Consider the following 25,188-nt stretch of genomic DNA (forward strand, 5'->3'; position numbering starts at 1 on the left):
GAGGGTCTACAATAGTCTTATGTTGAACCGCCACCACTGTTTTGTTAATGAGAATAGCAACACCCCTCTGCCTGGAATTATAGGAAGAATAAACAGCATCCCCCACCCAATCCCTCACTAGTTTGGAGTGTTCACTAGAGGTAAGGTGTGTCTCTTGTAGAAAGGCTACCGATACCTTCTCTCTCTTTAGAAAGGACAACACCTTCTTACGTTTGATGGGAGAATGAAGACCATCCACATTAAGGGTGATATAAGTCAAGTCAGCCATAGCCATGAGAACTACATAGATGAAACAAAAAGATAGACAACATAAGGGCAGCCCTGTAGACCTCCCAGCCGAGCCCCCAGGGAAAGGAAAGCGAAGAAGACTCCCAGTCACTAAGAGAAACCCACCCTCCAACCCCCCTCATCCCCCACAAAAACCACCCCGGCCACCAATCCCCCATCACAGACAGTACCCACCACACACACACATTCCTTACACCCCAGCCACACCATCCCACACACCCCCAGCCACCCCCATCAAACCCCCAACTCCCAAGCAGTCAAGAAAAAGAGACAGAGATGACCAGAAGAAGACCCCCAAAAACACCCCATCCAGGACCCACCAGATCCCTGCACTGCCCAAAAAGGAAAACCATAGGAGGAAAATCCCCAGCCCCCAACCCCACCCACCCCCTCCCCCCAACCATCACTCACACACACAGCCCAACTCCAAGACACAGACAACTCCCCCCCACTCAGAACCCCCCTGCAACCCACCCGAAGCTCTACCCTCCCTCCACCCCCCTACCACAAGAGAAACTGCCCACCCCTGAACGAAAGGAGAAGCAGCATACCACCCCCAATACTCCCAAGACCAAAGGATAAAAAACATCCCCGTAGGCCTAGCGCCCTCCCCCCCAACCCAACTAGTATAACATAGAGAATATAAACAGTGCAAAACAGAAACTGCAAGTCAAAATGACTAGAGACTCAAGTAGGCAAATATACAAACCAGCCCAAAAAACAAGGCACCAGCATAGCAGATGGGGTAAGCGGGCCCATAACAAGGGCTCAGCAAATGAACATGGTATGGAAGTGATAGTAGTATTATTATTATGGCCCCCAATCCAGTGTAGGGCTAGTCAAGACAGCGCGCAAACACACAGCAAAACAGCACAAAACAGTTGGGTCCCAGCTGATACCCAAATGAGAACACACAACCAGGATAGAAAAGGCACAGAGCCGGCCATGGTCCCCAGAGTCACAGACCAAGGAAGTCCCGCAGGGTTAGTCAAAAAGTCAGAAGGGTTCTATTCCCGGTCCCCCGCTCACAAGAAAGTAGTCAAGAACCCACAAGAAGCCCCTCAACTGATACCAAATGTACCATCGCCAAGCCGCTCAAGGTGCAGCCTCCTCTCAGCGCTCCTCCAGGAAGGCTTGCAGGTCTTCCTTAGTCTCGCACAGTCGGGCCCCCGTGGCGGTATGAATCCGGACCCGAGCGGGGAACAAAACAGTGAATCGCAGGCCCCTGTTTCTCAGTTCTGTGCAATATGGGGCCAGCGCCTTACGTCTCCCCGCGACATCAGCGGAATAATCGTTGAAGAGCAAGGGTTTCGCACCCTCATAGTCCAAGCCACCAGCCGTACAGAATTGCGCCAGGATTCGGTCCTTCACTGCTGCATTCAGGTAACAGGCAATCACCGGTCTTGGGCGCGCAGCATCTGCTCGCGGTGCGCCTATGCAATGTACCCGTTCCACCACGCTGCCTCTAGCATCAAGGTGCAAACCCACGTGGTCAGGCAGCCAGCGCTCCATGATGTCTCATAGCGCCGAATCCTTAATCCGCTCTGGAAGACCGACCAGCCGCAAGTTGTTTCTGCGCCCGCGGTTCTCCTGATCCTCCAGGCGAGAGTGCAAGAGCTTACAGGTGGCTTCCAGCTCCCGCACCCGGATATCAGTCAGGCCAGCGGCGTCCTCCCGTGCAGAAACCCATTGTTCCAGGTGAGTGATTTGGGCCCCCTGCCTTTCAACACAGTCTTTCATCTCATCGACTGCCGCCTGAAATCTTGCAAATTTATCATCAATTAATGCCGAGAGATGCCTAGTGAGTTCTTTGATGGCCTCCTCCTGCAGCGTGACAGTAGTAGTAGGAGAGACGCCGGCTGCCGCCATTTTAGGAGAGAGCATGGTTTTTCTCAGTTTAGCTGACTGCAAAGACTTCAAGGGCATGGCACAATTCCCGACACCGTGCCGAGGACAATTCGATCCCACCGCCCTATGCAGCAATCACTAAGCTTGCCGTGGAGCCAAAAACAGAACCGAAAAAAAGGGGTAAACACTGCGAAATTAGCACAGTTAAGCTTGGAAGGGACGGAGCTCAGGCAAGGAGCCTCCGCTCAGCTAGGCTTCATCACGTGACCCCCCACCTCTATGATTTTTAATGAGGAAACATTATCTATTGGTTGGTTATTGAGTAGGATTGGGGCTTGAAGTGTTATTCCTTCTTTCCATTGGAAAATCATGGTTTTTGTTTTTGAGATGTTTAATGCTAACATATTATTGTTGAGCCATAGTTGTTGAGCCTTACTAGCTCTAGATTATTATTGATTTTGGAGATTTCTTTCATGTTAGCTGGATTGAGAGGGTGCAGTAACTGGATGTCATTTGTGTATGCAAAGACAGAGAAACCGATTGACTGGCAGAGGGTGAGAAGGGGGGACAAAAAGATGTTAAATAATAAAGGGGAAAGGATAAGACCCTTGAAGAGCCCCGCGTTGCCTGGTAAAGAGATCTGATGAAGTGTTATTGAATAAGACTTTGGATTGCCGATTGGAGAAATATGATTTGAACCAATTGAGCATCCCAATAGATTCAAGCCTTTGTAAGAGGAGAGGGTGGTCTACCGTATCAAAGGCGGCTGAAAGATCAATGGAAATGAGAACTACAGAGTTGTGATGGTCTATGATATAGAACAGTAGTTGTTATCCCCAACCAGGGAGTGCTCAGTTGAGTGGTTAGTCCTGAAGCCTGTTTGATTGGGGTGGAGGATGTTTGTGGATTCCACAAATTCAGAAATCTGGTTAAATACTATTTTCTTGGTCAGTTTAGCCAGAAATGGAATTTTTGCAATTGATCGATAGTTTGCTACTTCCAGATTACTACACTTTCTGGATGTTTGTGGATTCCACAAATTCAGAAATCTGGTTAAATATTATTTTCTTGGTCAGTTTAGCCAGAAATGGAATTTTTGCAATTGATTGATAGTTTGCTACTTCCAGATTACTACACTTTCTGGTCTTTAATGATGGGGTTAATGATAGATGTTTTCCATTGTTGAGGAAGAGTGCCCGTTTTGAGACTATTAGTTATTAATGTATGAATGAAATATCCAAATTGTCTGAAAAATTTCTTTAGAATGAGCAGGGAGGGGGGATTACTTCTGAATTTGATCCCTTGATGTTGATGCATTGAAATAGTGTTTTGATTTCTGCAATAGATGGAGGTTTGAAAGCAGCCATTGGAAGGTATTTACCATATATACTCGAATATAATATGAGATTTTGGAGCCAAAAAATTGGCCCAAAAATGGGGGTCTTGTCTTATATTCGGGTCAAGCAGGTAGTTGCTGCTTCAGTACTCCTCTTTTAACAATGAGTAATGCTCTCCTAAACTCCCACCAACATCTGATGAATGCCGCTGCTCTCCCGCACACTAGCCTTTCACCGCTGATGCTGCTTTCTAAAGAAACCCCTACCTCCAATGTTTTTTTTGAAGACTCCCCCCCACTGTTTTATGAAGATTCCCCCCACTTCCGATGCTAGTTCCACTGCCGTTCTGAAGGCCCCCTTCCCCTGCCTGCCTGCACGCTCTGCTCCGATCCGATACTGCTTTCTGATGGCCCGTCCCTCTCCCTCCCCCATTACACATTCTTTTTTGTTTTGTTTATCAGCTCCTGCTTGGGTCTTTCGAGGAATCCAATTTTCATGGCCCCGCACCAGATCGACATTCACTAGCAGTAATGACTTCTGATGATGCTTTCTGTAGGGCTGATCCCACCCCTGATGATGTCAGCATTCTTCTTAGCAGAAGGCGGAAGTCGGCAGGCCTTGAGCATGCACAGATGCTCAAGGCCCCGCACAGATCGCAAACCGGCAAACAGATTTTTCTGGCATCTGCAGCTTGGAGCACCGTCACCGACCAATAAGGCTGGCTGTCTACAATGGGTATTGCTGAAGTGAGAAATCAAAACAAAAACCGTGAAATATCCCACAATATTGATTTTTGTTTTGGAATTTGTGGGATCTTTTTATTTAAAATATTTTTTTGGGGTGTACTTACTACCTGGTAGTATTTTGGTAGTGATTGGAGAGGGGGGATTAGGGGTTTATTACTGTAAAAATTACTGTAAAATATGATTGATGACTTGTATTGTTGATCTTTTCTTTGGAGGTCCATCCTCTGGCAGGTTGGCCTGTGTATTTTGCTTTCTGGCTTTTGTATTTTGCTTTCATGCTGTGGTTGTCATCAATAAAAACGTTTTAAACATAAAATCTATTGCTGCTGTGGAATTTGTTGGACCTTTTGGGCTAAAATTTATTATTGGATCTTTTGGGTTAAAATCAATAGCTGCTGTGGAATTTGGGGAATACTAGTATATGGAGGACATCTGTATGGATCATCTGTGTGGGGGGGAGAGGCATGTATGAAAGGTAATGGTATAAGTCACCTGGAAGTCATTTACAGTACCATTTCACGGACTGCAGAAGAAAGAGGCAAGGTTTTTCTGAGACTAATAGAATGTTTGCTCTATCTTCTCTCACTATTTTCTCTATGATCTACCAGTACCTATGGCACAGAATTACCGTTACACAAGCTGAATGTCAAGAAGCCCATTTTATACCTATGAACTTCTTAGCATGTAGTATGCATTACGGCAGTTCCCATATGAACAATCTGTACAGCTGGGGGACATTAAGGAACCAACTTTTTCCTTTAAATTTTGTTTACATTGTTTACATTGCTAGTCTTGGTGGAAAGCGAAAACGGATGTCATCTGATGCCACATTTAAATTGAAAGCTGTATCAAGAGCAATATTTAATTGCAAGCAGAGAATTTGGTATTAGCAAAAAGCAAGTAAGAGGTTGGAGAAAAAATGCCAAAATCCAAAAAGGCTTGTCGAGGTTTAACTACATCCTTCTCGGTTCTTGAAGATGACTTGAACAGCTGGGTTTTAGAATTCTGGAAAAATGGATACTGCGTTACACGTACAGGAATTTGCTTACATGCCCTTCAAATGGCAAAACAGGACAAATATAAAGCTAAAGGTACAGACAAATTTGTTGAGTCTGCAGGTTGGTGTAGCCGCTTTATGAATAGGTATGGTCTTTGTGACAAAGAACAAAAATTCCTCAGAAACTGCCACAGGATATTGAAGAAAAAGTATCTTCATTTCATAAATTTATTATAAAACAACAAAATTATACAATTTTGAGCTTGGAGAAATTGGAAACATGGATGAAACATCGATGACGTTTGACTTTCCCAGCAACAGAACCGTGGCAAGTCTAGGAGATAAAACAGTTTTTTGAGGACAACTGGGAATGAAAAGAACCATTTTACTGTTTTCTCTTGTTTGGCGAATGGAATCAAGCTGAGGCCTGTAGTCATTTTTAAAATGAAGACATTACCAAACATGGTTAAATTTCCACCACGAATAACTGTGTGTGCACATGTGAAAGGCTGGATGAATGAAGAAGGAACCAAAATATGGCTTGATGAGATTTGGAATAGACAACTGGGTATTGCTGTGGAAAAAAAAATCATCATTGCTTGTTTGGGACATGTTTAAAGCCCACATATCTGAAGACATTAAAAAAGGCAAAATCTCTTCAGACTAGCAGTTATATCAGGAGGCCTTATATCTGTTTTACAAGCACTAGATGTTTGTTTGAATAAACCCTTCAAGGATCATGTGCAAAAGATGTGGCATGAATGGATGTCTTCTGGTCAAACATGCTTGATAAAAACTAGAAATCTGATAAAACCAGACATTGAACTGGTTGCAAAGTGGGTCAGAGATGCTTGGGAAGACATTCCAGAAGATATGGTTCAATATACTTTCCAAAATGTGGTATAAGCCAGGGGTCTCAAAGTCCCTCCTCGAGGGCCGCAATCCAGTCGGGTTTTCAGGATTTCCCCAATGAATATGCATGAGATCTATGTGCAGGCACTGCTTTCAATGCATATTCATTGGGGAAATCCTGAAAACCCGACTGGATTGCGGCCCTCGAGGAGGGACTTTGAGATCCCTGGTATAAGCAATGCCATGGATGGCACTGAAGATGATGTGTTATATGAGAACGGGAGCAAGAACAGCAGTTATGATGATGATGGTAGTGATGACAATAATAATAATAATAACTTTATTTTGTATACTGCCATACCCAGGGAGTTCTAGGCGGTTCACATCAATTAAGGATACAAAGAATGAAGTCATTGAAGTTAACAGGAATATACAAGAAGGTCATATACAGGAAAACAGGATTGTCAGGAGTGTCTGTGCTGATGACATCACAGAAGCTGACTTCCACTGTCTCTTTGGGAATTCTGATGATGAGGAATCCTGTTTTAAGGATTTTATACCCCTTAAAATCATTTGCATATTTTGAATCTGCTATTCGAGCAAAATAATATTCATACATTTGCAAATCAAATGCACCTCTGAGTAACCACTGAGTCGCAGATATTGATTGGCAGGAGCTGCATGCCCCAGCATCAAATAACCAGGGTTAGTTCACCTGTGGCTGGAGCAGCTCAGACACCACTTACCACCACAGGCTAAACATCAGGCAGAATGATTACAGAACATAAGAACATAAGAAGTTGCCTCCACTGGGTCAGATCAGAGGTCCATCCCGCCCAGTGGTCCGCTCCCGCGGTGGCCCACCAGGTCCTTTGACCTGTGAAGTGATTTGACCATTTTTATATCCTACCTCTGCTTCTATCTGTACCCCTCAATCCCTTTATCCTTTAGGAACCTATCCAAACCTTCCTTGAACCCCTGCCTATCACAACCTCTGGAAGAGCGTTCCATGCGTCTACCACCCTCTGGGTAAAAAAGAACTTCCTAGCATTTGTTCTGAACCTGTCCCCTTTCAATTTCTCCGAGTGACCCCTAGTGCTTGTGGTTCCCCACCGTTTGAAGAATCTGTCCTTGTCCACTTTCTCTATGCCCTTCAGGATTTTGAAGGTTTCTATCATGTCCCCTCTAAGTCTCCTCTTCTCCAGGGAGAACAGCCCCAGCATTTTTAACCTGTCAGCATATGAAAAATTTTCCATACCTCTTATCAGTTTTGTCGCTCTTCTCTGGACTCCCTCGAGTACTGCCATGTCATTCTTGAGGTACGGCGACCAGTACTGGACACAGTATTCCAGGTGCGGGCGCACCATTGCACGATACAGTGGCATGATGACTTCTTTCGTCCTGGTTGTGATACCCTTTTTGATGATGCCCAGCATTCTGTTTGCTTTCTTTGAGGCTGTCGCACACTGCGCCGATGGCTTCAATGTTGCGTCCACCATCACCCCCAGGTCTTTTTCAAGGTCGCTCACCCCTAGCAATATTCCCCCCATTTTATAGCTGAACATCGGGTTCTTTTTCCCTACATGCATGACCTTGCATTTGTCCACATTGAAACTCATTTGCCATTTTTTTGCCCACTCCTCTAGTCTCGTCAGGTCCCTCTGCAGGTCTTCATAATCCTCCTTGGTTTTGACCCTGCTACAGAGTTTGGTGTCATCAGCAAATTTAATGACCTCACATTTCGTCCCCGTCTCCAGGTCGTTGATAAATATATTGAACAGGAGTGGTCCCAACACCGATCCCTGAGGGACTCCGCTCGTGACCCATTGCCAGTCTGAGTAATGCCCTTTTACTCCAACCCAGTGTCTGATCCATTTGTGTATATCCCCTTGCACCCCGTGATTCCACAGCTTCTTAAGCAGCCTTTCGTGAGGTACCTTGTTGAAGGCTTTTTGGAAGTCGAGGTAGATGATGTCTATGGCTTCCCCCTTGTCCATCTGGCTGTTTATTCCCTCAAAGAAGTACAGTAAGTTCGTGAGGCACGACCTACCCTTGCAGAAGCCGTGCTGGCTCGCCTTCAGTTGTCCATTTTTTTCTATGTGCTCGCAGATTGTGTCCTTGACCAGTGCTTCCATCATCTTTCCCGGGACCGAGGTCAAGCTCACCGGCCTGTAGTTTCCCGGATATCCTCTTGATCCCTTCTTAAAGATGGGCGTGACATTTGCTATTTTCCAGTCCTCTGGGATCTCCCCAGTTTTCAAGGATAGATTACATATTTGGCAAAGTGTTTCCGCTATCTCGTTTCTCAGTTCCTTTATTACCCTTGGGTGGATGCCGTCCGGGCCCGGTGATTTGTCGCTCTTCAGTCTGTCTATCTGTCGGAGGACATCCTCTCGGCTCGCCTCTAATTGGACCAGCTTTTCATCGTGGTTTCCATTTATGATCTCCTCAGGTTCTGGGATATTGGATATGTCCTCTCTCGTGAAGACTGACGAGAAGAACTTGTTTAATCTGTCAGCTATCTCTTTTTCCTCTGTTACCACTCCTTTCCTGTCTCCTTCGTCCAATGGTCCCACTTCCTCCCTGGCTGGTTGGTTCCCCTTCACATACCTGAAGAATGGTTTGAAGTTTCTTGCTTCCCCCGCCAGTCTTTCCTCATACTCTCTTTTTGCTTTCCTAACCTCTCGGTGACATTTTTTCTGGTGCCTTTTGTGCTCCTTCTGGTTGTCCCTTGTTGGGTCCTTTTTCCATTTTCTGAAAGATGATTTCTTGTCACTTATCGCCTTTTTTACTGCATTGTTTATCCACGCCGGGTTTTGAGCTCGATTCTTTTTGCACCCTTTCCTAAATCTTGGGATGTACAGGTCTTGTGCCTCGTGCACCGTGCCCTTGAGTAGGGCCCAGGCTTCCTCTACGGTCTCCATCTTCATTGAGCTGTTGCTGAGCTTTTTTCCCACCATTTTCCTCATGGCCTCGTAATTTCCTTTTCTGTAGTTGAGTGCTGTCGTTGTGGTTCTTTTCACCTTTTGTGTTCCTATGTTTAGTTTGTACTGTATCATGTTGTGATCGCTGTTTCCTAATGGTGCTAGTACTACCACCTCCTTTGCGGGTCCCCCCTAGCCCATTGAGGATTAGGTCCAGAGTGGCATCCCCTCGCGTTGGTTCCGTGACCAGCTGTTCCATGTAACAGTCCCTCGTTGCCTCTAGGAATTTAGTTTCTCTCGTGCAATTGGAGTGTCCAGTGTTCCAGTCTATTCCAGGGTAGTTGAAATCCCCCATAATCACCACACTTCCAAGTTTGCATACCTGCCTCAATTCGTCCTCCAGGTCCTGGTGGGCGATAGTACAGTCCCAATTTGATGTCTGCTCCATTTCCTCCTGTCAGTTTAACCCATATTGATTCCAAGCTGTCCGCCCTTACTGTCGTTTCCATCCTGGTTGAAGGAATGGATTCCTTTATATACAGTGCTACTCCTCCACCCTTCTTGTGTGTCCTGTCCCTCCTATAGAGTTTGTACCCTGGCAGGGCCACATCCCATTTGTTGTCCTCGGACCACCATGTCTCTGTGACTCCTATTATGTCCAAGTCCTCTTTACTGGCTATAACTTCTAGCTCTCCCATTTTTGTCCTTAGGCTCCTGGCATTTGTATATAGGCAAATTAAGTCCCGGTTGGTTACCTTCTCATTTGGTTCTCCTCGTGGTTTGGTGCTCCTGTCGATCCCCTCACGGTCTGCCAGTCCCCGAGCCTCGTTCTGTTCACCTTCCTCATGTGGTGTGTCTATCCCGTCCTCCGTCCGCTTCTTCGACTTTGGATAGCCCTCTGATTCCGGCTGTTTCTTCATTTTGTCGCTCTTTAGTTCCTTAAGTTCCTTTGATCCCTGCAAGGCGTCTTTGGGTTTTAGTCCAGAAAATGTCCACACAGTCTCGAGCCCTCTATTGCCATTTCCTGATTCAGTATCCTTGCTTGATACTGTGGTCCGATGTGTCGAGGTCAGATCGACTATCGGCTTTCCCCTTGTTATCAGTTTAAAGCCATGTCTATGCTGGTCTGGATGTTGCGTGCCAGCATCCTCGTCCCAGCCGCACTCAGGTGCAGTCCGTCTCTCCTGTAGAGCTTGTTTTTCCCCAGGAAGGTTGTCCAGTTACGTACAAAGTGGAAACCCTCCTCATCGCACCATCTCCTCAGCCATCCGTTTATTGCTTGCAGCTCGATCTGTCTCCTTGCATCTGCCCTCGGTACTGGCAGGATCTCTGAAAAGGCTATCTTCCTTGTCCTCAGCTTCAGTTTCCTCCCCAGGATCTTAAACTGCTCGGCCAGTGTAGTTCTGTTGAAGTTCCGTCTGCTGACATCATTTGTTCCGACGTGGATTATCACTGCTGTCTCCTCCGTCTCAGCTCCCTCCAGGATCCTCTCGATTCTGTCAGATATGTCCTTTGTCCTCGCCCCCGGGAGACATGTCACTAGGCGGTCTGGTCTGCCTCCTGCTATGTGACTGTCCACCTCTCTCAGGATTGAGTCTCCCACCACGATTGCAGATTTCCCTTTTCTCCGCTTCCTCTTGGGTCTCAGGTCTGTATCGGTGATTTGACCCTCCAGTCCTTCCTCTTCCTGATTGGTTCCTCCGCAAGGTCCTTCTCCCCCGGCTTCTGGTGGTGGGTCCTGTCCTCCATCTGATGGTTCCCTTTCGAACTGCTGGTGATCCTGTGTTTCTACCATCTTGCAGGCCTCCTCGATGAATCTCTCGAGCTCTCTGACCTGCTCATTGATGTGGCTCTCTCTGGTGGTATCGTCAGTTGCCTTGATTTCCCATGGTTCTCCTGCGGCACAGAGTCCCTCCAGCTCCTGGACTTTGATCTGCAGTCTCCCGACCTCCTTCTTTAGGCTATCCAGTTCCTGACATCGACCGCATATGTAAGCCTGCCTCCCGGAGGGGAGGTAGTCATACATGTGACACTCAATGCAGTATACTGGAAAGCTTCGCTGGGATTCTGCTGCCTCCATTTCTCTTTCTTCGTGCCTAAGTTTCTTGGTGCGCTGGGGTGTGCCCGGCGTGTAGCTAGCTGGAAAAGTAGAGAGAAGAAAAGAATGAGAATAAAGAAAAGGAAGTAGATATATATAATTTTTTTTTTTTTTAGGTTATTTAAGAAGATTGAATTTGCTGCTGCACAGCCTGGACTCCTGGCTCCTTCGCAAAGGCGCTCCCGCTAAGGCGAGCGCCTTTGCTGAGTGCCTTCGCCGTGCGCCGAACGGCTGGGCGCCATTGGCTTCCCCTCTTTTAAGGGGGAGTCCGGGCTTGCTGGTGACGCTCGCTGGTGACGCTGGGGGGTGGGCGGAGCTTCCTCTCGCCGCTATCCCGCGTTGCCTGCCTTCTTCCTCACTGCCTTCTCTCCCGGCTTCCTCCTCTCTTCGTCGGTGCCTGCTGCCTCCTGCACCGGCCGAATCAGCTCTCCTGGTGCTGCGGTTCTCCCTCTTTTAAGGGGGAGTGCGGGCTTGCTGGTGACGCTCGCTGGTGACGCTGGGGGGTGGGCGGAGCTTCCTCTCGCCGCTACCCCGCGTTGCCTGCCTTCTCCCTCACTGCCTTCTCTCCCGGCTTCCTCCTCTCCTCTTCGTCGGTGCCTGCTGCCTCCTGCACCGGCCGAATCAGCTCTCCTGGTGCTGCGGTTCTCCCTCTTTTAAGGGGGAGTCCGGGCTTGCTGGTGACGCTCGCTGGTGACGCTGGGGGGTGGGCGGAGCTTCCTCTCGCCGCTACCCCACGTTGCCTGCCTTCTCCCTCACTGCCTTCTCTCCCGGCTTCCTCCTCTCCTCTTCGTCAGTGCCTGCTGCCTCCTGCACCGGCCGAATCAGCTCTCCTGGTGCTGCGGTTCTCCCTCTTTTAAGGGGGAGTCCGGGCTTGCTGGTGACGCTCGCTGGTGACGCTGGGGGGTGGGCGGAGCTTCATCTCGCCGCTACCCCGCGTTGCCTGCCTTCTCCCTCACTGCCTTCTCTCCCGGCTTCCTCCTCTCCTCTTCGTCAGTGCCTGCTGCATCCTGCACCGGCCGAATCAGCTCTCCTGGTGCTGCGGTTCTCCCTCTTTTAAGCGTGCTGCGGTTCTCCCTCTTTTAAAATTACCGTAGTCTTTTCATATTCACAGAGAAACACATGGAAAATATTTCTTTACAGAAATTGTTTTCACTGTACAATTTAATGGAGAAAATGTCTTAATGAAAAAGAGAAGACATCAAAATTTATCCTGTTTTCACATCTGCAGAAACTCTTAAAATCACTTGCATATTTTGAACCTTCTATTTGAGAAAAATAATATTCATATATTTGCAAATCTAATGCACCTATAGTCCTGTGACTAGAAGCACCTTGAGCTGGAGAAGCCTTTGCACAGTTATAGCTGCTCGAATGAGGGTAATGTTGGCCATTTTACTCAGGTAAAACACTTGGAGGCGCATAATCAAAAAATCCGTCTAAGTCCCCTTTTGGTCTAAAGCCCTAAGCGCTGAAAGTAGCAGCAAGGAAAATGTCCATTCTCAAAAAAACCCATCCAAAATGAGGTTTTTTTTGAGAATGCCTATCTCTACGTTCAGCAGTTTAATCACCCAGACCACAACTACGTCTAACCTTAGAACACATTATCAACCGAAAAATTGCCCAAGTCACAAACGCCCAAAACAAGACCTTTTAGGCGAAGGAGGGGCCAGTCCTTTGCCTAAAAGCTGGATTTTGTAACCAGCATCTGTCAAAAACAATATCAGTTACAGAATGCCCCCCTCAACGATCGCGCCAGGAGAGATGCCTACTCTCTCCTGCCACGATCACGATCCCCCCCTGAATTGCCACGAACCATGGCAGGAGAGGTGCCCAATCTCTCCTGACGACACTCCAACCCTCCTGACAATACCGGCAAGAGGGAGCCAAGCCCTCCTGCCGAGCGCAAGTCCTCCAAACCCCCCGAATCCCTCAAATACCGGCAGGAGGGAGCCCAAACCCTCCTGCTGTGGTGCACCCCCCCGCAACCCACCCACCCGACAATATCAGCAGGAGGGAGCCCAACTCCTTCTGTCGGAAGGCGACCCCCCCTCAAATACAGGCAGGAATGACCCCGTACTTCCTGCCCATGGCGTACCCTACGAACCCCTGATTGGCCCCCCCGAATTGCCGAATGGCCCTCCCTAACCTCCCCAACTCAACTTAACGTTAAGTTGGCCGGACGGGTCCCAAGCCAGTCCGACCAGCAGGCCCGCCATCAACCGAATGGCGGGCCTAGGGCCTGATTGGACCAGGTGCCTAAAGCCACTCCCATAGGATGGGCCTTAGGTGCCTGGGACAACCGGAATTGGCCCATTTGCCCTAGGCCCCTCCTGTGGGCAGGGCCTTAGGCACATGGGTTGGGTTGGCGGAGGGATGTGCCATGGGCAGGAGGGCCTGGGATCTCTCCTGCCCATATTGAGGGAGGGGTCACCTTTCGTCAGGAGGGGATGGACTCCCTCCTCCGGTATTGTCGAATGGGTGTGTCACGGGGGGTGCACCTTGGCAGGAGGGGTTGGGCTCCCTCCTGTTGGTATTTGAGGGATTTGGGGAGGTTTGAGGGCTCGCGCCTCAGCAAGAGGGCTTGGGCTATCTCCTGCCAGGGTTCGCAGCAGATCGGGGGGAGGGGGATCTCGATCATGGCAGGGGAGAATAGGCATTTATCCTGCCGTGATCGTTGCCAAGGCTGCTGAGCTGATTGTGACAGTCGCAATCAGCTCAGCGGCCCCTATTCAGAACTTATACCTGTTTTGACTTGGTCTAAGTCAAAACATATAAGTTCCGACTCGGCAACCTGTTAAAGTTTTTGATTATACTTGCTGTACAACTAAGTCTAGGTCAGCCCACCTCCCGCCCTTTCCCCTTCTCTAAAAATGCCTCTCTTCGCTCTAGGCTTTTAGAGGCAGGGTAAAGGCCTAAGCTGGTTTTAGATACATCTAAACCCAGTTTTGATTATCGGTACTTGGACGATCTATATTTTTGATCGTCCAAGTACCGATTTAGGCCACTTTTTAAATGTTTTTTTAATTTATTATGAGCCCCTAACTCTATATGTGACAGTGATAATGCCTTCATCAAAGTTATTTAGCAAAAGGCTGGGAAATTTCCTGTAGAAGTTAATGGCCTAATTACATCCATTTTGACAAGTGTTAATGGAACACTCATTTAGCTGTTTTTAAAAAGTCTGCTGAGGGAAAATATTCTCCATGAATGTATAAATATTAAAACACTAGTGTTTAAGCCCGTTACATTAACGGGTGCTAGAATAGATGTGTAGAATTTCTTTCTTTCTTTCTGTCTCTCTCCCTGCCCCCGTCTGTCTTTCTATCTGTCTTTCTTTCTGTCTGTCTGTCTGTCTTTCTGTCTCTCTCCCTGCCCCCTGTCTGTCTGTATGTCTTTCTTTCTTCTGTTGGCTCCCGGCGCTATCCATCACCATTTCCTTAGTCCTCTGTACCCTTTTGGCCCTCATCGATCCTCCACTGCATTTATCACCCTTTCAGTCCCAGCTCCATTCCTATCTATCCTTCCTTCCATTGCCTGCAAGGCCATTCTTCCTGTCTCTCTATGCCACCCCCACCCAGCTTCTCTTCCTTTTTTACCCTTTCTCTTGTACCCCACCCCAGGATCAATTTCTCTCTCATCTCTCCCCTGCCCCTCTCCTTGTAACTGCAACTCTCCCCCTCCCCATTACTTTAACCCTCTTCACCCTACTGCATCCCAACACCAGAGCCTGCACCAGTTCAAACCCCACCCCCCTCCCCCACCTACCTCCTCCCTGGCCACTGCACTAAATCTTTGGGCAGGCTGCCCCTCCCCTTGATGGATCCTCCACACACACACACCTGGTCCACCACCCCCACAGGTCTGCCCTCCCTCCACGTGGGTCTGGCCTCCTGGACCCCAATTACTTACCCGAGGTGGCAGCAGTGGTCCTGACCTACCAACCCCTCCTCACTCACTCCGTGCCCCAAAGCAGTAGCAGCGTCAACAGTCCTGACTCGCCAAAGCAGCAGTGGCAGCACTGTAAACAGGCTGTTCACGGACAGCCCCGACAAGGTGTTTCCTCTACCGCATCCGAAGTGATGTAGCAGAGGAAAGGCGTTGCCAGGGCTTGCCGCAAATAGCCTGTTTACAACGCTGCCACTGCTGCTTTGGGTAAGGAATGGGGGGTTAGTGAATCAGGACTGCTGTCACTGCACTGAAATGCTTCCCTGCTCGGCGTTCCTCTCTGCTCAGTGGTTTTTCTACTGCGCATGCGGAGGCACAGAGTTTCAAGTGCACATGTGCGGCTAGGGTTTTATTATTATAGATACTATTATCAGTCAAGTAGATTGGGATCTTTGCTTCCCAGTGCTGTGATGACTAAAAGCTACACTGTGAAATTAATGTGTTTAAAATTTGAGGAAGGGGGATAGAGGGTAAGGAATGTGGGGAATTATGGTGGGAAGAAATGTTTATCTACAGATATTGTTTAAACTGCGGCAATGTTTTGTGGTTTTACACTAATAAAAATATTTAAAGTTACAAGATATTGTGCTAAAACACATGGCAATGATATCTAGTCTTTGTAGACTTTCTCACCAGGATCACCCAAATTTCTACTCTTGACTTATTTTCGAGTCAACCTTTTTCCTCCTTTTCGTGGGGAAAAATGGGGGTCTCATCTTATACTCGGATAGACTTATATTTGAGTATATACAGTACCTTTAGGAAAAGCTTGATCAATGATGCACACATTAGAATTAATGTTAGCTGTAGAGAGAATTTGGTTTTTAATATTATCAATTTTCTTTTGACAGAAATTAGCTAGTACTTGTGCTAGTTCTCTTCGATGTATACCGCCGAGAAGTCGTCAGATTGTGGCGGTATAGAAGAATTATTATTATTATTAGTGGAAGCTTGTTCTGATATCCTTGGATTGGGGATTAAAGATTTTAAGATTGAATATAAAGTGACCTCTTTGCTGGATTTTATTAAATACAATTAAATTAACTGTATAAATGGCATTTTAAAGGCAATTATGTGGCTACAGACCTATTTTAGACTATTTGTATGTTCAAACAGATATAATTTCTACATATTTCAACTGTGATTTGATGTAGGTGAGACTTGCTTTAAGCAGTTTCTGAAGATAGCTTTAGATTCAGCATGCAAAGCTACATAATTTGGGCACTAGCAGTTTATAAAGTTTGAAAAAATAGAAATCTATCCCTAAAATTTACATGCCCTGCTGCTTTAGGGTATATTGAAGAGATTTTTGGACCATAGGCCAGCCTTTATAAAGAAGTTCACATAGATGTAATCTGTTGATGAATATCTTTCTTTTTGTATTCACAGGTGTTGTGGATCAGGCATTCCTTTCCTGTACCAATGTGAACTTTCCAGATCTGTAACCTTCTAAGACAGCAGTTTTGAAGACTACGAAAATACATACTGCTTCAAAAGAGAATGACAGCCTGGGTTATGCTCTGATGCCAATATATTAAATATATATGTTAAGCACTGGCTTTATTTTTGCATATGTGCTATTTTTTAAGAATATAAGTAAAATGAGAACAAGTGCTTCAAATCTGAAATAGAGGTAAGATGTGACCTATACAAAAGACCCCCCCAAAATAGCAGTGGTTCATATTTTAAAAAATTTATTCACAAAAAATAACTGTAAAATCTAGTTTAAAAGATTTCAAAGGCTGTCTAGCCCAGCATGTTTTGTAGTAATTGCTTGTGTGAGGATCACCTAATCTGTTCTAGAGAACCAATCTTACATATGGGAGCAAAGGGTCTGGATAAATTAAAAGTATAGTAAGAAACATTAAAAACAATAAGGGACAATAGAAAGAGAGGGATTCTATAAAAATAAAATAGCGTGAAAAATGTTACAAAAATGTCAACCCACAAGTTTTAACCTCAGAACAGCAAATTTAAAAAAAGCACATTGTGGACCATATGCAAATTTACTTTGGAAGGCATGGATAAGAATTTGCTTGCAATTGTACTTTATGGGTGCCCTGGCCGAGATTCATTGCTGGGTCTAGTATAACTAAGCAATTGAAATTAGGACAGTTTTGCAGCTATCTTAAATTCAATCGCTTAGCTATATTGGTCTTAGCACTATTACTGGCACCCACATAAGTGCCTCCTGTATTGCCCCTGATCTGCTCATTTTTGGGGGGCTGGTCAAAGCTGATATTCAATGGCACTGCTTGGTTAGGTGTTGCTAAGTATCAGCAGTCAACTGGCTCCAGGTAATTTAAATGGGCAGGAGCCTCTCCTGCTCACTTGCAAAAAGAAAAGTCAATTAATTCCTAAAAATCAGAGCCAACTAAAATGAATTAAAAACCTTTGGGGCTATATGGTACTAGCCTCATGGAATATCAGGCTAACAAATAAAGGCCCCCTTTTATCAAACCGCATTAGGGTTCTTTATTGCAGGCCACTGCAGTAAGAGTTCTGACGCTCATAGGAATTTTATGAGCATCAAAGCTTTTACACAGCGGCCCATGATTAAAAACAAACAAACTAATGCAGTTTGATAAAAGAGAGCCAAATTAATTAAACTCAAATGCTCTAAAACATATAGTCAGAGCATATTACTTACTACAATATGTAGAATCCAAAAAAACAAACTTTAGAAAATGTTCCTCAAACTGGCCACATCTCTCTCTAATTCATTGAAAAGTAGAACTTCTGTAAAGGCAGCATTTAACACTTCCATTTACTGCCAGTACTTTTGACAACACAACTCTGATCTAAATAAAATGTCAAAAGAAACTTTAAAAGTTCATTATATAATGCTTTCTGAATATGTAATTTAAAGAGCTGTTTTTCACTTTAGAGGGCTAATTACAAAGCCAAAAAAGAGGACCTAGACATCATTGGAATCACAGAAACATGGTGGAATGAGGATAACCAATGGGACGTAGTACTGCCAGGGTACAAACTCTATAGAAGAGACAGGACCCATAAGAAGGGTGGAGGAATAGCATTATACATAAAAGACACCATTCCCTCGTCCGGAGTGGATATAGAACCAAAGGCGAAAGGATTGGAGTCATTATGGGTTAAATTACCGGGAAAAAATGGCCTTGACATAAGATTGGGTCTGTACTATCGTCCGCCTGGACAAACGGAAGCAAACGACAAAGATCTGGCAGCAGAATTGAGGTGGGAAGGCAACAACAGGAACGTGACAGTAATGGGAGATTTTAACTACCCCGGGATAAATTGGAGTATTGGAAACTCGAACTGTGCGAGGGAAACAGAATTCTTAGAGGCTGTGAGGGACTGCTTTATGGATCAGCTTGTCAAGGAACCAACAAGAGGGAATGCCACTCTTGACCTAATCCTCAATGGACTAGGGGGGACCTGCAAAAGAAGTGGAAGTAGTAGGACAACTAGGAAACAGCGATCACAACATAATCCAGTACAAATTAGAAGTAGGTACAGCAAAAGGGAAGAGAACCACAGTGACAACGTTCAACTTCAAGAAAGGGAACTATGATGCTATGAGAGCAATGGTAAGGAAAAAACTCAGAAACAGCTCAAAGAAAACAGAAACCTGGTCTCTATTCAAGGGCACAGTGCAAGAAGCACAACATATGTACATCCCCAGATTTAGAAAAGGGTGCAAAAAAAACCGAACAAAAGACCCCGCATGGATAAACAATGAAGTGAAGAAAGCGATAGGAGACAAGAAAAAATCATTTGGAAATGGAAAAAGGACCAAACTGGGGAGAACTGGAAGGAACACAGGAAACGCCAAAGAGAATGTCATCAAGTGGTTAGAAGAGCGAAAAGGGAATACGAAGAGAGGCTAGCCAGGGAGGCAAAAAACTTCAAATCATTCTTCAGATATGTTAAAGGGAAGCAACTGGCGAGGGAGGAAGTAGGACCGTTGGATGATGGAGACAGAAAAGGAGTGATAAAGGAGGAAAAAGAGGTAGCCGACAGGTTAAACAAATTCTTCTCGTTAGTCTTCACAAGCGAGGACATATCCAGTGTACCAGAACCCGACGTGATCTTCCATGGACACCAAAATGAAAAACTGTCAACAATAGAGGTGAGCCATGAGGATAACATACATAGTAGATGATGGCAGATAAAGACCCGAATGGTCCATCCAGTCTGCCCAACCTGATTCAATTTAAATTTTTAAATTTTTTCTTCTTAGCTATTTCTGGGCAAGAATCCAAAGCTTTACCCTGTATTGTGCTTGGGTTCCAACTGCCGAAATCTCTGTTAAGACTTACTCTAGCCCATCTACACCCTTCCAGCCATTGAAGCCCTCCCCAGCCCATCCTCCACCAAACGGCCATATACAGACACAGACCGTGCAAGTCTGCCCAGTACTGGCCTTAGTTCAATATTTAATCTTATTTTCTGATTCTAAGTCCTCTGTTTCATCCCACGCTTCTTTGAACTCAGTCACAGTTTTACTCTCCAGCACCTCTCTCGGGAGCGCATTCCAGGCATCCACCACCCTCTCCGTAAAGTAGAATTTCCTAACATTGCCTTTGAATCTACCACCCCTCAACCTCAAATTATGTCCTCTGGTTTTACCATTTTCCTTTCTCTGAAAAAGATTTTGTTCTACGTTAATACCCTTCAAGTATTTGAACGTCTGAATCATATCTCCCCTGTCTCTCCTTTCCTCTAGGGTATACATATTCAGGGCTTCCAGTCTCTCCTCATATGTCTTCTGGCGCAAGCCTCCTATCATTTTCATCGCCTTCTTCTGGACCGCCTCAAGTCTTCTTACGTCCTTCGCCAGATACGGTCTCCAAAATTGAGCATAATATTCCAAGTGGGGCCTTACCAATGACCTGTACAGGGGCATCAACACCTTTTTCCTTCTACTGACTACGCCTCTTTTTATACAGCCCAGCATCCTTCTGGCAGCAGCCACTGCCTTTTCACACTGTTTTTTTACCTTTAGATCTTCAGACACAATCACCTCAAGGTCCCTCTCCCCATCCGTGCATATCATCTTCTCACCTCCCAGCATATACGGTTCCTTCTGATTATTAATCCCCAAATGCATTACTCTGCATTGAATTTTAGTTGCCAGGCATTAGACTATTCCTTTAACTTTTGCAGATCCTTTTTCATATTTTCCACTCCCTCTTCGGTGTCTACTCTGTTACAAATCTTGGTATCATCTGCAAAAAGGCACACTTTTCCTTCTAACCCTTCAGCAATGTCACTCACAAACATATTGAACAGGATTGTCCCCAGCACTGATCCCTGAGGGACTCCACTACTCACCTTTCCTTCCTTCGAGCGACTTCCATTAACCACCACCCTCTGGCGTCTGTCCGACAGCCAGTTTCTGACCCAGTTCACCACTTTGGGTCCTAACTTCAGCCCTTCAAGTTTGTTCAACAGCCTCCTATGAGGAACTGTATCAAAGGCTTTGCTGAAATCCAAGTAAATTACATCTAGCATATGTCCTTGATCCAGCTCTCTGGTCACCCAATCAAAAAATTCAATCAGGTTCGTTTGGCACGATTTACCTTTTGTAAAGCCATGTTGCCTTGGATCCTGTAACCCATTAGATTCAAGGAAGTACACTATCCTTTCTTTCAGCAAAACTTCCATTATTTTTCCAACAACTGGAGTGAGGCTCACCGGCCTGTAGTTTCCTGCTTCATCCTTGTGACCACTTTTATGAATAGGGACCACATCCGCTCTCCTCCAATCCCCAGGAATCACTCCCGTCTCCAGAGATTTGTTGAACAAGTCTTTATTAGGACTCACCAGAACCTCTCTGGGATGGATCCCGTCTGGTCCCATCGCTTTTTCCACCTTCAGTTTTTCAAGTTGCTCATAAACTCCCTCCTCCGTGAACAGCGCAGAATCTACTCCATTTTCTCGTGTAACTTTGCTAGACAATCTCGGTCCTTCTCCAGGATTTTCTTCTGTGAACACAGAACAGAAGTATTTGTTTAGCACATTCGCTTTCTCCTCATCACTTTCCACATATTGGTTCCCAGCATCTTTTAGCCTAGCAATTCCATTTTTCATCTTCCTCCTTTCACTAATATATCTGAAAAAATTTTTGTCTCCCTTTTTTACATTTTTAGCCATTTGTTCTTCCGCCAACAGATAGATAGATTGAAAAGCCCAGACGGAATCCACCCTAGGGTACTAAAAGAACTAAGAAATGAGATAGTGGGAATACTCCAACAAGTTTGCAACCTATCCTTGAAAACTGGCGAGATCCTGGAGGACTGGAAGATAGCAAATGTTACACCTATCTTTAAAAAGGGGTCAAGAGGAGACCCGGGAAACTACAGGCCGGTAAGATTGACATTGGTTCCGGGCAAGATGGTAGAAGCACTGATAAAGGACAGCATCTGTGAGCATATCGAAAAAAATGGGCTGATGAAAGCGAGCCAACATGGCTTCTGCAAGGGAAGATCGTGCCAAACAAACTCACTGCACTTCTTTGAGGGGGTAAACAGCCAGTTGGACAAAGGGGAACCCGTGGACATCATTTACCTCGACTTCCAAAAGGCCTTTGACAAGGTACCTCATGAGCGGCTACTTAGGAAGCTGTGGAACCACGGGGTGGAAGGGGACGTACACAGATGGGTCAAACACTGGTTGGCAGGCAGAAGGCAAAGGGTTGGAGTGAAGGGTCACTACTTGGGCTGGAGGAGGGTCACGAGCGGAGTTCCGTAGCATTGGTACTTGGACTGCTGCTGTTCAATGTATTTATTAATGACCTGGAAACGGGGACAAAGTGTGAAGTTATAAAATTTGCGGATGACACTAAACTCTGTAGAAGGGTTAGAACTGCGGAAGAGTGTGAGGACCTACAAAGGGACCTGAACAAACTGGAGGAGTGGGCGAATAAATGGCAGATGAACTTCAATGTAGGGAAATGCAAGGTCATGCATATAGGGAGAAAGAACCCGATGTTCAGCTACCAAATGGAGGGATTAGTATTAGAGGGAAGTAACCTTGAAAGAGATTTGGGTGTACTGGTGGACACAACAATGAAGTCAACGGCACAATGCGCAGCAGCCGCGAAGAAGGCAAACAGAATGTTGGGTATTATTAAGAAGGGTATTACGACCAGAACGAAAGAAGTCATCCTGCCGTTGTATCGGGCAATGGTGCGCCCGCACCTGGAGTACTGTGTTCAGTATTGGTCACCGTACCTTAAGAAGGATATGGCAATACTTGAGAGGGTCCAGAGGAGAGCGACATGAATGATTAAGGGCATGGAAAACCTTTCATACACTGAAAGATTGGAGAGACTGGGGCTCTTCTCCCTGGAAAAGCGGAGACTCAGAGGAGACATGATAGAGACCTACAAGATCATGAAGGGCATAGAGAGGGACAGATTCTTCAAACTTTCAAAACATAAAAGAACTAGAGGGCATTCGGAAAAGTTGGAAGGGGACAGATTCAAAACGAATGCTAGGAAGTTTTTCTTTACCCAGTGTGTGGTGGACACCTGGAATGCGCTTTCAGAGGGCGTAATAGGACAGAGTACGGTACTGGAGTTCAAGAAAGGATTGGACAATTTCCTGCTGGAAAAAGGGATAGCGGGTTATAGATAGAGGGCTACTGCACAGGCCTTGACCTGTTGGGCGGCCGCGTGAGTGGACTGCTGGGCACGATGGACCTCAGGTCTGACCCACTAGAGGCATTTCTTATGTACTTATGTTCTTAACCTTTTAGTTTTGATACTGTTTTGGGAAGTTTTATTTATAATTATGTGCATTCTCTTTATATTTGTTGTTCTAGAACAGGATTTCTCAATCCAATCCTCAGGACACCCAGTCAATCTGATTTTTGGGATTGCCACATTACATATGCATAAGAGAGATTTGCAAGCCTTACCTCCATTGTATGCAAATCTATCTCATATATATTAATTGTAGGTATCCTGCAGTGGTGTGCCTTCAGGGCTTTCAGGGGTAATTCAGTGAATGCTCTGACTATGAACTGCCAGCTACAGACTCCCTCAAAAAGCACTACAGGGGTAATTAACTCAACTATAATATTATTGTTGAGTAATTAAAGAGGTAGATATAACTAATTCAAAAGTCTCTCAAAAAAATGTAAAAACAAAGTTTTAACTCAGACTGTTTTTCAAATGGTAAATGCAATAGAACTCTGCTCAGATACATGAAGGCTGATCTCTCTGTCTCACCCACCAATCATTGCAGTGTTCAATAAAGCTTCACTCTAAAACTCGTGTTCATAATGTATGCTATTTGCTAGCTTATCCAGCTATGCTGAGACTACTATTGCAATTTTAAAGTAGAAAAATGTTGGTACTTAGCTTAAATAGCTAACTGGTTCCGACGTGCCACATTTCGGTACTGCGTCAGGGAACCGACAAACGAATACAGAATTGAATATGGAGGTGAAGTCTCTCTATATATTGAATAGAATTTTAAGTTATCATTCACACCTTGTTTCTTCTAATAGTGCAATTTTAAGTTATCATTCACACCTTGTTTCTTCTAATAGTGCAAACTATTAGAAGAAACAAGGTGTGAATGATAACAAATTCTATTCAATATATAGAGAGACTTCACCTCCATATTCAATTCTGTATTGAACACTGTAATGATTGGTGGGTGAGGCGGAGAGATCAGCTTTCATGTCTCTGAGCAGAGTTCTATTACATTTACCATTTGAAAAACAGTCTGAGTTAAAACTTTGTTTCTACATTTTTTGAGTGACTTTTGCATTAGTTATAGCTCTAGACTCCCGGCAACTCTTCCTCCCGACCTCGGGCTGGGTGGTTCCCGGCAGCAGCTTCTCCATACATGCTTCTCCAGAGCGTTGTTCTGGTGTCGGGCCATCAAGGGATTCTCTACACTACAGACACTGAATCCCTCGATGGCTCAAGGCTGACTAACCCTGGGTGCCTCCTTAATGTTCTGCAGTTGTGGAGCACAGGAGAAGCTAGTGCGGTTGGGGGATTCAGTTTATGTTTATTTGTATTTATATATCGCTCTTTATTATAACATCAGTGCGGTGTACCAACCCCACACACCCCTGAACCCAAAGGGCGGGCGGGTGGGAAAGCTGCCTCGGAGGACCTAAAACCGTTAGAGTCCTCCGAGAGCAGATCTTTAACCCCTCCCACCCACAATCCCCCTCGGCTGCGACTAACCAATTGGGGGAGATCCCTCGACCCCGGACCGCCCCGGCCGCACTCTCTCCTATCTCTCAACTTACCCCAACTTTACCTCTAGACTAACTAGCCCACGGGCGACTCAGCGGGCCACCCAGCCCCGCGTTAAGGTCGCCCGTCGAGACAACTCTTAGGCTTATTTATAACAGCGGTACCTGGAGTGACCCGCTTCCTTATAACGCTTTACCCCCCTCCCAACATCCCCTTTCCCTATCTCAAGGAGACAAATACACCTTAGTTGGTAAAACACCTGGCCGCAGCCCTGTTTATTGAACAGTAAACATATTCATATAACATTTTAACATAATTAAATATATATAAATTAACAGCCATAAATAATACATTAACAATAACCCTGAACAATGGTATCACCATTGTGACCTGATCCCGAGCTACCATCAGATGTAATTGGCCCCCGACCCCGCCATCTAAGCAAGGGTCCGAGGGGTGGCATGTCCCACACATGCCCCATTATCCAGGGTCATCCGACCCACCAGGCACAGCTCCCAGCCGGCCCACCGCTCATCCCTTGATGAGCCCAGTAGCCAGTAGCTCGGGATACCGCCACAGGCCTGTAACCAGTTACAGGCCCCCCCCACAAGAAACAGAGCTGCGGCTAGGAGACCAACACTCGCTCGCAACAGGAGGCGAAGTCATCTAACAACAAATCCCAACCAATATCTGACAGATGGACCCGATCCCTGTAGTACAACCCAGAACAAGACACATCCACCCAATCGTGCCTAATCTGAATACCACCCCGAGATTCCACCCATCTACCCACCTGCCGATTAACCTTAGCGAGCCCTCTGGTCCACCGCCGAGACGCCAATCGGCTCGGCCGAGGAATGATATCCGACCAGACCAACTGCGCCTCGGGGAACCAACCCTGCGCCACCCCCAAATCCCCAATGACCATGTCAATAAGATGTTTGCCGC

At 45.9% G+C, this 25,188-nt stretch overlaps 1 protein-coding gene across 3 annotated transcripts in view; it reads left to right on the plus strand.

Annotated features, from left to right (window-relative positions):
* The window catches only part of NDFIP2 (Nedd4 family interacting protein 2), a 332,657-nt gene extending 314,647 nt beyond the window's left edge, over window positions 1-18,010 (plus strand). For 2 of the 3 annotated variants that reach the window (XM_033949047.1, XM_033949049.1), the window contains exon 8: window positions 16,425-18,010. The gene's annotated coding sequence lies outside the window, so the exon portion shown is untranslated. Of the gene's footprint in view, window positions 1-3,934; window positions 4,239-16,424 lie in introns of those variants that run through there. The other variant, XM_033949048.1, reaches the window with a different exon arrangement.
* Window positions 18,011-25,188: the final 7,178 nt, after the last annotated feature.

The sequence above is a fragment of the Geotrypetes seraphini genome, chromosome 6 (genome assembly GCF_902459505.1).
Source record: "Geotrypetes seraphini chromosome 6, aGeoSer1.1, whole genome shotgun sequence".
In the NCBI taxonomy this organism is placed as follows: Eukaryota; Metazoa; Chordata; class Amphibia; order Gymnophiona; family Dermophiidae; genus Geotrypetes; species Geotrypetes seraphini.